The following is a 16696-nucleotide window of genomic DNA, read 5'->3' on the forward strand; positions in this document are numbered from 1 at the left end:
TCGTCACAACCACCTGGTTTTGTTGCTGCCGCCTCTTGTCTGTCCATGTGAAGCAGCTCATGCTCCTTTGATTCTGCTTTTCCTGGGACTACAGGCTCTCTACCTTTCACATGCACTGGATAGACTACTATTTTTCTATAGTTGATTTAAGACAAAAATAAACCATTTTATTTCCTGAATGCTCAGTAATTTTGTGCAGGTTCAGGTTTAATCTGGCTTTTGAACGAACACCAGATCAAGGAGATCAATACACCTTCCTATTGCTAGGAGCAGTAAGTGACACAGTGAGGGAGGAAAGCAATAAATATCCCTGTGACAATACCTTTGAAGCAATGCAGTTGCTTGCCTTTCACTGGAAGTTTAATTTCTTCATGTTTTTAGTTAAAAGCTTTTAATAATTTTAGCTGAAGCAAATACACTGCTATACTTTGCTATTCAAATAAATCCTTTTCCAGCTCCAAGTCCTTGGAGTTTGAATCCTGTCCAGCCATATTCTGCTATCTGCCAATTCCTTGCTAAGTGCAAACCTGACACACTTGCCAATAAATCCACCTCTGTGCCATTTAAAGTCATCTGCTCTCTTTTCTCTGGAGCTAATCAAAAGTTTGCAAGAAGACATTTTTTAAGGGGAACCGGCTCTAGAATTCAATTGATTTAAATTGCAAGGTAATTAAAAGAATTTGCAGTGAACTATAAAATAGAGAAATGGTATAGACTGTTTGAAAGCTCACTTATTTTTATTCTCTTTTTTGAATATTTGGAGACAAAGTTTTCCAGGGTAGAATTTAGGGGTTTTATTTGTTTTACATGCTACTCTCCTAATCCACTTTTTAGACTCCCAAGCCCAGCACAGCAGAGCCCAGCCCTCCTTCTTAAGTCAAATACATCCTGTTAAACTGAAAGCACCATTTTATTTTTACCCTGTGAGACAGCTGGGCTGATAAATGGATGGGATACCAGCACTCCAGGAGACAACTGCAGTGTCTACACTGGTTAATAGTCTCGTGTCTTTCAAGAGCAGTGTTTCCAGTGTCTTTATACAGGCATGCCCACACAATCACAGACAAAATTGTAAAAGGATTAAGTCTCTGGAACACTTCTAATTTGTGTGTTAGTGTCACACTGGACAGTATTTTCTAATTGTTTCATTAAAAGGCAGTAGCAGTGTTATTATTGTACTGCTAATATATGTATGGCTGATCTGAACCCTGAAATACACAGTGGTCATGTGAGTTCTTCCAGGGAATTGGATTAATTGTTGCATTGCTGGAATCTCTTTAAAAAATGTGACATTCCTGTTGGTTAACACCACTTGTAAGGTTTAAATGATATTTCTGAGAGTGATTTACTGGTCCAGCAGAAAAGTCGGGTCTAAACCTTTCCGCTGGGATTTGCTTACATTAGGAAGCAATGCAGGTGGCAGTCTATTTCAACCTGGAATGGATTTTTCCCCTTTCCTTCTGATAAATGAAGTGCTTATATAAGGTGAGAGCTTGTAAAAAATGAGAAACCTGCAGGCTTTAGAGGATCCATCTGAAAGCTGCACAGGGAGACAGAGGAACACAGGGAAATTTCTGCTGCAGTTTCTGTGCTTGCTCCCCTCATGTGTGATGGGAACCCTGGGTGAGGCTCAGCCAGTTTGGAAGTGCTGCTCAACAAAAGCTCCTCATTGCAGCCCAGGGTTTGGGTTTGGAAACACTGAGCATCATGTGCAGCACAAGAGGGTTTGCTGACACCAAACTCATTTCATCCATCACTTGGTAATAAATTGTTCCCACACCTTCATGGTAGGAACCCTTTATTCTTTGAGCTTTTGTCTTGTGTTCATTTTGTGCATAATAGATAGGGTCTGGGTTTGAGTTAGTGCTCAGCAAACTCTATTCTGAAGCTTCACTATATGCCAGACTGCTCCCTTTGGCTCCTGCTGATACCAACCATCTTCCTCCCAAATGATTCATTTGGTGTCAAGGACAAACATTTGTGGTTTTTACTGTCAAGTATCATATGCAGATCTCCTAACAGCGTCATATCCTTAAATTATTATAGCATTTGATCAAATTAGCACTTTTAAAAGGGATCTGGGTACACTAATAGTGGTTGTTCTAGTACACATCTCTAGAGAAAACTTGAGATCTGACTTTTATCGTCAGAACCAATTAGGCTCATCCTTTCTTCCCCCTTCCCTCTGCAGTGTTCAGATGAATCACATTTTTCAGGCATTTTTCAGCCAGTTCAAGCAGACTGTCAAGTCTCCAGAGCTCTCTGATTCCTGGGCTCTGCATTCCCACTGTCAGCTGTGAAAAATAATTCTGCTTTTGCAGTTGTGTCCAAGGAATGTAAGATGATAAATCAACAGGTTAGATTTAAGAGGGGAAGTACATTATTGTTTACTCAGCACTGAATAAGGTTTTGTTCTAGCTCGTGAAGTTTTTTAGAATTCATTCTCACTCAAAAAAAATTTAGGGGTTTGTTACTCAATATCTTTTCAGAGTCCCTGAAATGTGGTGGTGATTTTGAAAAAAATCAGGCTGAAAAAATTAAGACAGGAAAAAGAAAGTCAGCTATAGAGAGTAACAAGACTTTGAGAAAAACTCAACAAAAATCCCCAATGCATGCAGGATCTCTGAGTGTGAAGAACTATTTTCAGATAAAATTCATAGTAGAGTAGTCTTGCTGTTCAACTACTCTCATGAAACTGCAATATAATTGAGAGCAACTTTTTAACCAGATGAAAACATTAGATCTTTTTGTTTTGGGAGGCACTGAGAAGTTCTCTCTGAGGCAGGGGAGAGGTGCAGGTATGAAGTTAACTTAGATGCTGCACAGAGAACTGAACAATGCTTCTGTTTGCAACGTTCCTTCCTTTTCCGTAATGCCATAGTAGTACTTTTCTGTGGAGAATAGATGGTAGAAGTTTAATCACTCTAAGTCTGCAAATCGATTGAACCTTCAGTGTTCAGCAACAGGAGTCTTCAGTAAAAGAAAAGGCATTATAATGAAGCCCCAAGCCTCTCATCATTCACCTTTTCACCTTTCAAGTTTTCTCCCCTGTTATGTCGCTGTTTGATTTGATACATGTAAGTATCAGCTCAGCACAACCACCCACCATCCTGCTCTGAACAGGCAAACCCTGTTCTCATAAACTTCTGAATGTATGCAAAGGCTTCTGAAGACTTTCAGACAACACAGCAAATAGTGCTTTGCTTGCTGTGAAGTGGAAGTGATTAGATTAGTTAATTTCTGAACACCAAGCTTCTGAGAAATAAAGCAGCGTGGTAAACCCTTCCTTCTTTACCTTGGCTTAAATAACTTGCTGCACTAATGGCCAGACCTGTAATTGGGAGGGAGAACTTTGAGCTGCTCCTTAACTCAACTGGTGGAATATTAATAAAATACATTGGAAACATTTTTGCAGCCCACAAAGGCTGATGTGCCTCAGGAGCGAGATTTGTTCAGGAGGGGCCAAGGTCACCATGCATCTCGGCTTGCCAGCTCCCAGGTAAGGCAGGCACAGTCCCTGCTGTGCCTCACAGTGCCCTGTCCCAGCCTTTGCCCTTCCCTGCTGACAGGCTGCTGTGCCTGCTCAGGGCTGGGTTTACCCCACTGTCCAGCTGGCACTGGGTGGCAGCGTGGGCAGAGAATGGAGGGGAGCCCTGCAGTGGGGGCCCGGGGGGCCATTTCAGCAGATCCTGCAGACAAACACTTAAATTTAGATATTTTGGGAATTTCTGTGACAGCTAATAGTATTCTCACTGCAAGCCTCTGCAGGATGGACGCCCATGATGTGACATTGGTGACAAGCAGCCCCTTCTGGCACATGTGGTTGCCTGCTGGCCAACAGCCACAGCACTGGGCGTGTTTATGGGAGGATATGATGAGAAGGGAGAATTAATGTGAATTATGGAGCAATATATCTTATCTCTTCTAATTAATTCATGAAAAAATTGTGTTTGTACCAATAAAAATCCTGCTCCTCGTGCTGATTACAGCAATCAAAACAACAAGACAAGAAATCTCAGTACAAGAACCTTACTTGGATTTCAGTGAATGTCCTCACTGGCAGGTTATTAGGAATTATGGGTTAAAGAGTGAGTCTGACAGGAAGTCTAAAATAACACAGAGGAAATCCAAGGAATAGTTTTATTTACTTAGTTATGGAGAAAGATATTAATTGCTGTATACAATTACAATAAAAGTTGGAATAGACTGGTCTGAACTCTCCCACCAAATTGCATTTTGCAAAAGGTACCAAACCAGGGCAATAAAAGCATGAGAGGAGCTGAAGAAATTTAAAAGTATTTCCAGAGCTGGATATTTAGTAAGAGTGAAGGCAATAACTAAAAAGGTATTCAATTTTTTTTTTTTTATGTCTTTTTAAAATCACTGCTAGGGATTAAAAGGAAAAGAGTATTTTTAAAAGAAATTAAAAGGAAAGTGTATTTGGTTCCCCATATTGGGTTAAAGTAAGTGAAGAGCTTTTCCTCCCTTCCTGTGTTCTCTTTCAGACATGGCACCATCCCCATGGCAAGACCCTGTGCAGGTTTGCTGTACTCCCTGGGCTCCTATTGACTGCAGTGGGGGTTGGCTGTTCAGGCAGAAAGCAGAAAAATTTCTTTATTGTCATTTGTGTAAAAAATCTCAGTCTCTGCAAAGAACAGCAGCATCTAATGCCAAATAGAAATTAATGACTGAAAACTGGCTAGCCGTGGATAGCTACAGCGATTTCTTTCTTTGAAACTCAAAGGACACATGGTTTACTTCAGTTTTCTTCTCCCTCACACAGAGTTTCTAATCTGTAGCATTGGTTATTGGTTGATGCTTTATAGACAGTGTAAGAAAATTAATTAAGACAAGCAGGTCTGGAGGTGTTTTCAGGGATTTCAACTAGAGTAAGATTGTAATGTACTTTCAGAAATAGCCATGAAAATGTAATAGCAGTTTGGTTTTCTCAGGTGTGCTGTGGTAAATGGTATTTTTTGTTGTCCTTCTGTCTATATCCTCCTCTTCTCTGCATAAGGAAGTCCTTTCCAGCAAAATCCCTTTTAGTCATTCATTGTATAAGAAACTTTCAAAAAGTATTAGAAGTTAACAAAAACCTAAATATTTTTTCACCAAGTGGTGAGCATCACAGTTGACTGAAGCGTACCCATGGACATATAGTGGAATCCCTTTTCCTTTGGGGTGACGTGTGTCCAGGGAAGGGGAGAGGTACAAGCACACCGAGCCTCCCGCTCTTATTTCAGCACTTCCCATCATAGGCTCCATCAGTGCCCAAATAAGAAAATCATGACTCACTGCTGGAAACAGAATATTTTTGTCCCACATGAAATGCTTTGCTAGTGAAATCTGGTACAGGCTTCATGTTAAAATAATGGATGTGAAGTTCAGCTTGCTTTTTTTTTTTTTTTTTGCTCAAGCTCTTTGGTTAAAGTGCAGGAGCGAGGAGCACACAGATCTCTCCTTCTCCACGGAGCTCTGGGCCACCAGCAGCAGAGGGGGAAGGATTCTGGAGATGGTGGCAGGCTAGGAAGAGCAGACCATCTTCTTCACTGCCCAGCTGCAAGGATGGCTTACAATCTTGGCCGAGTTTTGAAGACAGTACGAGGGTTCACATGATTTTATTTTTTCATCTCTTGTTCACTGCCTTTGGTGTGAGTGCCCTGATCTGGCACTTGAGGAGACACTGGCTGCCCCTGCAAACATCCCTGGGAGCCCTGCTGGGAGGGCTATGGCAGCTCCTAGAGGAGCTGCAGGCAGCAGGAAACTATGAGGCTCTTTGAGCTCCTTGTAGAAGAAAGCATGAGGGGCTGTGCATGAAGCTCAGAGCAATAGGAGTGAACTTCTCAGGTCCTAGAGTTTGATCTCCTTCCATAGTGCCTCATTGTGCTGGTAGCTTGTAATCATATTGTGAGCTAAAGCTCTCCCCTTTCGGTGTCAAACCAAGTAAGTCCCCACGTGAAAGCTACAGTTCCACTTGGGAGTCTCCAGGTGTGTGATGAACAATTGGTGCAGTCAAGTTTAATCTGTTTCTAATATTCAAACCCACAAAGTCATCTAGGTCTCATGCATGGTATTCCAATCACCCTTACTAACCAATTAACTTCTGTCAGATCCACAGATTTCATTAGAATTCTCCTACCTCCTTAATAAAAGGTATTAAATAAAGTAACTTGAAATGCTGAACCTTCAAAAAGGGTGGTACCTTGTCTGTCCTGGAGGCTCCTCTCTCAGCACAGCCCAGGGCTGTCTTCCTCTTGGCCTGTTTCTGCCCATGACAGAAGTGCCTGGTTAGGTACCTGGTTTCTGTCTGGCACCTCCTCAGTGCAGGTTATTTACACCCAGCAAACCCCACTCGCAAAAGGTCGCTCGTCTTCCTGAGGAAGGGAGGGAGATGAGGTTGAGGGTCGACAACTTTGGGGTGTATATACCAACCTTCATGTTTTTCTTTTTGACTTCCTAAATGCTTCCAAATCATAGTTCAATATTGAGAATGGACTAAACCAGCTATAATTATTGAGATTGCTTGGGTTTCCCTCTGTAGGATGTAGTTTAGGCTTACATATTGATGCTCTTCGTTTGATAGATGTTTGGCAGCAGAAACAGGCGGGTCATCCCCAGTTTCTGTGCATCAAAATCTTTTTCAGGTGGTTTTTCAGGCACTTTCAGTTTTGCATTGCCATTCTCGTTTCTCAGTTTTCTTTTCACGGCCCAACTGGGTTTGTTTACATCCCTACACTTTCTTTCCTGTAAGAGTGAACTTAGCATTTTTGATCATTTTTCTTTTCAGCAACTGATTCAGTGCTTACTCCTGCTGAGGTGACAGGACAAGGCATTTTCCTCACAAGCTTTTTCTCCTTGTTTGGGGTGCTGGTTTTTAAACAGCATTTTTATGTTTATGGAGAGAAATGTTATGCTTGTCCCAAACTCGAGTCCTTCAGTTCAGCTGATGCCATGAAACTGTTCCACCAATATCTTAAAGCCTGGCATTAGAAACTGAAAATCTGATTCAAATACTTACCTCAATTGCTTTTTTTCCCCTGTCTAATTTAAAATAAATCATATTGTAAGGAAGTGGCTTGGATGTCTTATCTCAACAGGCATCAGCTAAGACAATTTAGCTCAATTCCACAGCAGTTTTTGGCACACAGAGCAAAGGTTTTCCAGGCTTAGTATCAGGTGGGTGCAGAGATCCCCACTGTGGGCAGTGAAACCACAGAGCAGAAGGAAAACATTAAATGTTTTGAAACAGTTGTGAGAGGCCCTGCAGAATTTATGGCCTTCGGGGGCCTGTGAGAGGTTTATGAGGCTGGAAGGTTTCTGGGAAGCACTTTTGTGTGGGCTTTTGCAGGTGGCTCCCTGAGATCACACACCTCTGTTGGCTGGAATTACCGTGCTGCTGAAACTGGTGCTGCTTTGGGTCTCTGAATGGCAACTCACGTCTTTCAGGGGAATTGGGAAATTCTGCTGCAGGGGAGCAATCACGTTCTGTGATCCTCTGCATTGCCAGAGGACAGGCAGGCCCCTGGCATGCAGTACCAGTATTGCTGGAGATCGATATGCTGTTTTGGAAAACAACTGTTTGTAAAATGTCTGTGCAAGGCCAGGAGGAAAAAAACCTCTTTTATTCTGTTCAGCCTTAACTGAACAAATTTATTCCTCCAGGTGGTTTTATTTTTCAGTGGAGCTACTTGCAGCAGTACAGAAGATAGTGAAGGATGTGCTGCAAAAATCTAGTTTCATGTGTGTTGTCTTTGTCTCTTCATCAGAGGCCTATTGAATGTTTTCTGATGACCAATTGTTACAAATGTTTAAACACCAACAACATAATTTTAAGTGGTTTATTTAGCATTATGCACAAAGATTGTAATGAGCCAGAAACCTCTGCAGGAATGGTGGACATGTCAGAGCCTCCTTTCCTGAGATGATCTTCTAGTCCTTAGGAGATTGCTAAAGCTATTGAGCACAGCTGGAAACAAGTGTCCTTGCCAATATTTTGTGTACTTTTCATCCATTGACCACGAAGGCTTCATTTGCCCATCTGCCCCGACTCTTCCTGTGATTCCAGTGGGAAACGAGCATATGAGCCTGCAGCTCCACATTTGCTGTCCACAGGTGACTGCAGAGCTTCCCCCTGTGAGTGACCTGTGCCACACAGGAAAAAATGCAGCCACACAGGTACCTGGCTGCTGTTACAAATTCATGACAAATTAATTCTTCTCACAGACTGCTGGGTCTCCCCCTTGCAGGATTTGAGGCAACACTTCCAGGGAGAGTGAAGTCCCTGGCATCTCCCCCAGCCTGTCTTGGCAGTGCCAGGTCCCAGTGCTTTGTCCTAGCCCATGCTGGAGAAGTTGGGAAATGCCCACTCTGGTCCTGGAGGATGGAGGTTGCTGATTTCCCCAGGCTTGCCTCAGTGGCACTCTTGCATCCCAGATATGCTGGTCTTCTCTCTTTCTAGTCTATACTGAAGATGTGTTAGCTTAAACCCTATTTTTCATAGCTTTGGCTGCAAGGGAAATTGATGGAGAGGGAAGCCTCAGCTGATACACTACAGGCCATAGGGGGTTCCCCAATGCTCCTCAGACAAGAGCATCTCCTAATGCACGTCCCACCTGCAAGATGCATGCTGGTGGGGTGAGCCCATTTTCTCTGCTTCCAAAAAATCCCTGCTGGGGCTGAGAATCATGAGGATCTATAGTATTTCACTTATTTACACAATTGGTGCAAGTATAAGGGAAAGATTATTGCAGAGGGTGGATGAGGATTGTCTAAAATGGTTTTCAGAAAGAACATAGGAATTGATAATTCAGCTTTCTGAATCACAAAAACCTGGCAGCTAAAACTTTAACAAGGAGCTATTTGGTCACTTGCAGCATAACCTGCCCTCCCTATAAAGGCACCAATCCTTGAAGAGGTTGTGCTACCTGTGTTTTAAGGGATGTACCTGAACATGGTTATTTCTTGGGTTTTGTTCCCGTACAAGGTTAGCAGATGGAGAGCATGATTTATGATCATATTTTGGTCTTATTTTTAATTCATTTCCCCCACCTTAAAGTATTTATCAGCTGCTGTAACCTGTTGTTTCAGACAGCTGCTATATCCTAGCTGATGGAGTTTATTGATTTCTGACTCTGATCTTGCAAATCTTTTTTGAAATTCATCACTTGCCAGAGCCATTCTGGGAGCTGAACTGCAGCACGTTACAGATCAGAGAGCTCCCCCGTGGGCTTCCCAGTGCCACCTGCTGTAATGCCCTCTGCGTGCCCTGCTCTGGAGCAGCCCATCCTGATGTTCAGAGAGGTCTCAGAGCAATCTGAGAGCAAACCCTGGCCCCTTCCCCTCTTGCAGCCATAGGCATGGCTGTGCCTGACACCTCACAGCAATGCTGTGCCTCATTGCACCAGGGAAAAGGAGCCATGAGGAACTGTGCACAGCAGATCTCAGGCAGCGTGTTGGTGGCCCAGCTTGATAGGTGGCAAGCCCCCCTTGTCCCAGCCCACCTCCAGCCCTGCTCTCCTCACACACGAATTATGATCCCGTCCTTCCCGCTGCAACGGAAAGCCTGGAAACCTGAACCAGATGCACAGTTTCACCTGAGTTTACAGACAGCCTGGAAGCAATAACTCTGGGAGGTATAAACTGCGCCTTTCATCATAATAAGATGTTAATGGGGGGAAAGCCCTGCTGCTCCAGGCAGTCCTCTACTAATGCTGCCGCAGCAGCTGGGGAAAAGGGATCTTCTGGATCGGTTTCAGCTGTGCCCACACCCGTGCATCCCCCGTGCCCATAGCTCAGGGCCTTTCAAATGTCCCCACGATGTGGTCCCAATCCCAGAGGCAGAGGGTGCCTGCTCGTGTCCTCCCACCCAGCTCAGGGTCCCCCAGGTCCCAAGGTCTTTGGTGAGGACTGTGGGCAGCAGCACATGGGGCTCCTCGGGGGGCTCAGCAAAACATCTGTTTGCCATTGCTTTGGGTTGTTTATAGCATTTTGATGCTCTCTTCTGCAACATTTTGTTTTAAACGGCCTTGTGATACTCCCACGTAGAGTGCATCTGAAGTGCAGATTGCTCCTGGTTTAAGTATTCCAGCTAAGGTTACCTATAATTTGGGATGTTCCCCGGCCACGTGCCCCTCTGATGCAAGACCATATACAAGAGCATCACTCCCAGCTCATCACAAACTGTGATGCCCTGCTCTTCCCCTTGCTTTCCATGGGAAGGAATGTTTGGGCCAAACCAAACTGCCCCTTCTATGATTTAAAGTAACAGATTACTTTGGAAGTCAGGCTTAAATTTCTCAACATGCAGCATGGGATTAAAAGATCAAATCCAGCCAGTGCCACCCTTTGCAGTGCTCTGTACCCATTTGTTTTTCCATCATGGAAAGTCCACACACACAGTACAGGGCTCAGGTCATGTTGAGGTGAGGAGGAAGAGAGGGGTGGTGTGTTTTCTGCTGGGCAACCTCATCTGCTCTGACTGTGCTGGATTTTCAGCTGAGGGGAACTGTGAAGGATAATTACCATCATGGGTTACCTGAGATTAGAGGGTTGCTTTCCAACTAATGACACTAGGAGAACCAAGCAGTTGTTAATATTTAATCAGACTCCTGGCTTAACAATTGGATAAATGAGCTGTGTAATTACACAATTATAGAAGACATTTCAGATAGGAACTGTGCTGTTATTAATAGTGAAGGTGAAAGCTGGTGAACATACACCGTTCAGTCCCGTCAAGCATGTCATTAAAAAAGATCTTCAGCATGAGACTGTAACAACATGTCCTATGAGATGGTAAACAAAGGTTTCAGCTGCTTTTGAGATAAAAATTCCAATTGGCCAAGAGGTTTCAATGAAAGAAAAATAGCAGACCAGGTGTTTTGTTGATGTGGCAAACTGTAATCAGGGGTAGCTAGGGATTATTTAAATATGTACACAGAGTATATAATATGTTTATGACTTTGCTTTATGTATCATTTCTCAGCAGTCAGGCAATTATTTTCCCCAGGTTATTAATTTTAAATCTTATAGGAAACAGAGAGGTACCTTTTAATTCAATGTGGTGCTTACCTCCCCAGTGAAACTTTTCTTTAAAATTAAGTGTTGTCATATAGCACACACAAGGTGTTGTGTTTGACTGCAAAGTGCTGGTCAGGATGAAAATGCAGATGCTGTCTATAAAAATTTCATTAGCTTGTTCCTTTAATCCTGTGCTTTATCTCAGCTCTTTAAAGCTTTTTTTTTTTTCAAGTGATCTTGATTTGAAAAGATTGCAACAGTTGTGGTTATTCAATGTTCCACTACACTGACCACTAACTGTAATTCTCTCTATTGAGTCAATTAGTGGCACACTGGAAAGTTAACATCAGAATCAAAGAACTCATTGACCAGCATGATTGCAGTAGTGATATGAATTAGAATAATGGAGGCAATTGAATCTTAGAAATGCTTTCCACAATGAGGGGTTGTGAGGTGTTAATGTGTTTTCCCAAATGTGAGGTGGTAAAAAATAAAAAGCACATTTGTTGTCAGATGTTACGGGCAATAGTCTTTTGGTACCCTCTTCTTCCCATCTAACATTCCTGAACAGTTTGCAGTGATTCAGATCTGGATGGACAAACATTGCTGAATTTCTCAGTGTCCGGTTCTAGCTGTGACTAGATGCCACCACCTCTGGAGAGTGTTTTGAGATCAGGGGAAGAAATGTCCTGTCAAAGGCACATTAATGTTTTTCTTCCAGAGATACTGACATTAAGAAGTCATGTAATTAGAGGTGGCATGCCTGCTCCCTGCTCCCTGGGAGCTGGTTCTGTGCCAGTGGCTGAGCTGCACCACACGCTGTCAGGTCCTCCCGGCATGTGCTCACACACCTCTTCCTCTGTTAGAGCAATTTGTACTCAGTGAGCTCATGCTGAGAGAAGAGCAGAACCCTTCAATTATAGTGAAGCAGATCCAACAGGGATAATTGGGAAAATAAGATTTACCTATATGATATGCTGGCATAGAATTATAAAGGAGACATAAAGAAATGCACAACCAGAATAACTTCCTGTAGAATGTTACCTTGTGATCTAGTTTAGTACAACCTGTTTATCCATCCTCTTTCTTCTCTGCCTGACTTTGAGTCTGCCAATCCTGTCTTACCAAAATGGATCCCACTGAAATAATTTTCCTCTATTCTGCCTTTGTCATGCACCTTCCTAAGGATGCATCTGTGCAGCTCCCAGCCTCACTTTTGAGTTTTGTATAGCTGTGGACTGTGCCCTACCTCCTTGGCAGAACTCTCTTGCTTGTATGTGGCACCCATGTCCTTGTGCCCCCCAGGTCATGCAGTGGGTGAGTACTGGCTTGTGGGCTGGGCACAAGGGGTTACAGTGAATGGGGTGACATCACACCAGTGACCAGTCACTAGGGTTCCACAGGGCTCCAAACCTGGTGTGTTCTTCAACATCCTCATAAGTGACTTGGACATGGGACTGGAAGTCTGCAGATGATACAAAACTGGGAGGAGCTGTTGACTCTCTTGAAGGCAAGGACGCCCTGCAGAAAGACCTCCAAAATTAGAGGGTTGGGCAATCACCAACCACATGAAGTTCAACAAGGCAAAGTGCTGGATTCTGCACCTGGGATGGGCAATCCTGGGTGTAGAGACTGGGGAGTGAGAGGCTGGAGAGCTGTGCCACAGAAAGGGACCTGGGGGTCCTGATGGATGGCACATTGAACATGACCCAGCAGTGCCCTGGCAGCCAGGAGGGCCAACCGTGTCCTGGGATGCCTCAGGCACAGCATCACCAGCCGGGCAAGGGAGGGGATTGTCCCACTCTGCTCTGGGCTGGGGCAGCCTCACCTCGAGTCCTGGGGCAGTCTTGGGTGCCACAATGTAGGGAGGATGTAAAGCTGTGAGAGAGCATCCAAAGGAGGACAGCAAAGATGGTGAAGGGCCTTGAGGGGAAGCCGTGTGAGGAGAGGCTGAGGTCTATTGGTCTGTTCAGCCTGGAGAAGAGTGAGAAGACCTCACTGCTGTCTGCAACCTCCTCGTGAGGGGAAGAGGAGGGGCAGGCACTGATCTCTTCTCTCTGGTGACCAGTGACAGGACATGAGGGAATGGCCTGAAGTTGTGTCAGGGGAGGTTTAGGTTGGATATTAAAAAAAGGTTCTTCCCCCAGAGGGTGGTTGGGCACCGGAACAGCTCCCCAGGGAAGTGGTCACGGCACCAAACCTGACAGAGTTCAAGAAGTGTTTGGGCAACGCTCTCAGGCACATAATGTCATTCTTGGGTTTTTTCTGTTAAGGGCCAGGAGTTGGACTTGATGATCCTTCTGAATCCCTTCCAACTCAGCTTATTCTGTGATTTTGATTCCTTCTAGTCTTTCATTACGTTGTCACCAAGAATACTGTTGATAAATAAAGAGACTTGAAGCTCTCTTTCCTTCTCAAGACATGATTCCCGTGCTTTGGTGTCCCCATGGGATGCCTCAGAATTACTGATGAAACACAGTTTAGAAACTGAGGACCCTGGGAGCTGTTACATTAAAACACTGCACAGACAAACTAAAATGAGCTAAAATGCATTGAACCTGTTTGTTTGAGAACCCACCTTCACAGCAGCTCCATTCCATGAATTTTCCAGGCTGTATATTCCCCAAGGAAGGACCACCTATGGCACTTGGCTGTGAAACACTTCAAGCCTTTATATCCCTGTGTAAGCAGATTCAGGGTATGGAAATAAGCAGCATGCAAGGCTTTCCACTCCCACCCTGCAGGCCTGTGCTAGGGTCCCTCTGAGGGGCAGGTGCCCACGTGGTGAAATCCCTTTGGGATTTTTCAGTGAGCAGCATGGAAGCTGCTTGGGTTTGTGCAGGGGTGGGCAGAGAGCTGCCTGCAAGGTCCTGCCTGCTGGAAGCACGGGCTGGGTAATGCATAACTTCCTGTAACAGTGTCCAGTCTCCTCTCAATGTACTGCTTTAGGGAGATGGTTTCATTATCTATAAAGCTTTTTATTGCATCATATCCCGTTAGTCAAGACATAATCTGTGCCCAGTGCTGCTGCAGCAATTATGATAAAGAACTTTGCTGTTGGCTTTGGGGGAAAGTCCAAGACTGACAGAGGACATTTCTAGCTAAGGCAAGCAAGGTTCATTTGTTAATTAACATTTGTGGCACCTTGAAAACTGAAAATGCTGCATATGTACCCAAGTATTTTTCTAATGCCAAAGTGGCTTGCATTTAAAGTTTTTGAAGCCATAATGACTTGGTCTGTCAATTCCCTATCAATTCTATCTATAAAATTAAAAATAAAACAGAAAGATATTGAGTCCTGTCATCTGAAGAAGACTCTTCTTCTCCCGTATGTGGGGTGTTTCCTTTCCTACCTCTTCAAGGTTTGAAGTCCAGAAGACTGCTGAGTCAGGGATCATAAAGTACTTACAGCACAAATACATAAAACATCTACTTAATTAAAACATTAAAATATGTGCAGTGTTTCAAGGATGCTGCTTTGAAGGTTTCTGCAGATTGGGCACATCTTAATTTACGCACTGTCTGTCTTTGCATGTTGCACTGAGCTACCTCCCCTTGTCCTCCCCTGAAACATGGACCATGGCAGCCTTTTCCCCCTGTGACTACCCCGGTGAGACAGGAGGCTCTGCACAGGGAACACGCAGTGACAGGCGCTGTCTCATGAACATTTGAAGCGGTGCACACAGAGATACACATGGACAAGCAATTCTCAAAGAAAGATGAGTTGCTATTATCGTGGAGCTTGGCAGTAAATTTAGCTTTCTGCCAAACTGGTGCCTCCATTTCTCCAGTCATCATTTGCAAAGGCAGCTTTCATGGAATTTGTAAAATCAGTTTGTTTCTGTCTTTTCCTTTGAAGAAAGTCAGTGTCACCCAGACCTCACAGAGCTCGCAGCTGGATGCACATGTTGGCTGCCCTGTTGGATCCCCACTGAGATAAATGTGTTTGTTTGCATTTACCCTCCTTTGAAGGGAGACAGAGTCTCACATTGTACAATCTCAGTGCAGAGCCAGGGGAATTCTTCCATGGGTTCATCTCACAGCCCCCAGAAGTGGTATTCAGGGCACTTAATAAAAAGTTAGAGACTCCAGCTATTCATCTGTGGATCAACTCCCAAAAGAAAGAAAAAAAGGAGGCTGCACAGAATATGGATAAAATTCAGGGCACATCCTAGCTTTTAATGAAACTCTAAATATCAAAAATAAATCTGCTAATGTGGGTGATGTAGTCAATGGAGAGGAACCAAAAGGCTAACTGAACTTGCTTTGAAGGTTTGAATAAAGAAGGATTTCTTTCAATGCTTCTGGTCAACGGGCATGTTAAGTCAAGTGCAGTCACTGGAGTGCAGAGAAGCAGGATGGCTGGGGAAGCCCAGGCAGAGGGAAGATGAGGGATGAGCTTGTATCTTGGCAGGGAGGTGACTGCAAGCCTGAACTCATTTCAGCATAAAAAGACAAGTGAAATAAGGCAGTGTTGGGTTCTGCATGATCCACTTATCTTTCATCTGTAGATTTTAATTTCTATTTGTAAAAGAATAGATGGATGTTATGCAACATTTTTCTAATACTCCAACTGTGGAAAACAAACCACATCTGGCACATAAAATAACAACGAAATTATCTGAAAGCTGTACTGTTCTTAAAAACAGCTACAAGTATGTGTTCAAATAACTTGCTGGAAAAGAACAGATCCAATTTGTCAGATGATAATACATAAGCTTAGAAGGAGGGAAAAATTAAGCCAAGAGAAATATTGCACTTCAGAGAGTTCAAATAAAGAGGTTCCTTTCCACCAAACTTCTGTGGGCTTGCAAGGCATAAATTACACAAACAGCATTTAAAAACAGGAATGCAAAAATCAAAGAGCAAAATTAAAAGCTCTGTTCATGTTCCAGCCGTGTAACAAGTGTGCAGCAGATGTCAGAGGCCTGTGGTTAAGAAATCCTCTGGTCTGGATGCACAATTTCCAGTATGTCCTGCTGGCACGCATCTGAAGGTAGCTGTAACAAATGCACTGTCAGCTGTGTAAAATACAGAGTCTGTGAGAGGGGGAAATAGTGCAAATCTGGCAACGATGCCTTCCCTTGTATTTCTCTAACAAAGCTGTTATTTCACAGAACGAGGAGGCACTGGTGGCCTGAGGGCTGTCACACTCCATCTTGGTGAAGAACCACCTCCTTTCCCAGTTCCTCTCTTGCACTGATGCTGAGGTTTCCAGTGAAGCACAAGGTAACTCGCTGCACCTTAGAATGAAGCAGTTCACCTTAACTGCTGCTGACATTTGGGTTCTGAGGATGTATCCTGCTTTCATGGTCCATTATACCCTATTTGGGTGAAAAGACCTGTCCTGCCAAAGGCAGAAAGAAATAATAAAAGTAAAACTAACATATTGAAATAGTTTAGCTGAGGGAAATTGTCAAAAGACTATGGATTTCTTTCTTTGGGTTTTTTATGTTTAAAGTGATTTCTAAAGCTGCAGTTTGATCATGTTCTTAAAATATGTCAGACTTTACATGTTAAGCAGTAGAAAACTACTCTGCCTCCTACACTCAGAGAGCAGGAGAAGCATGTTGTGATGACTATATAAAGCCCTTCCTGCAATTGAGTTGTTCTTAAGTTAAATATTTTTATCTACCAAACAATAATAAAACATCAGTCAATACCACACACAGATCCCAGA

The sequence above is a fragment of the Aphelocoma coerulescens genome, chromosome 2, assembly GCF_041296385.1.
Source record: "Aphelocoma coerulescens isolate FSJ_1873_10779 chromosome 2, UR_Acoe_1.0, whole genome shotgun sequence".
Lineage (NCBI taxonomy): Eukaryota > Metazoa > Chordata > Aves > Passeriformes > Corvidae > Aphelocoma > Aphelocoma coerulescens.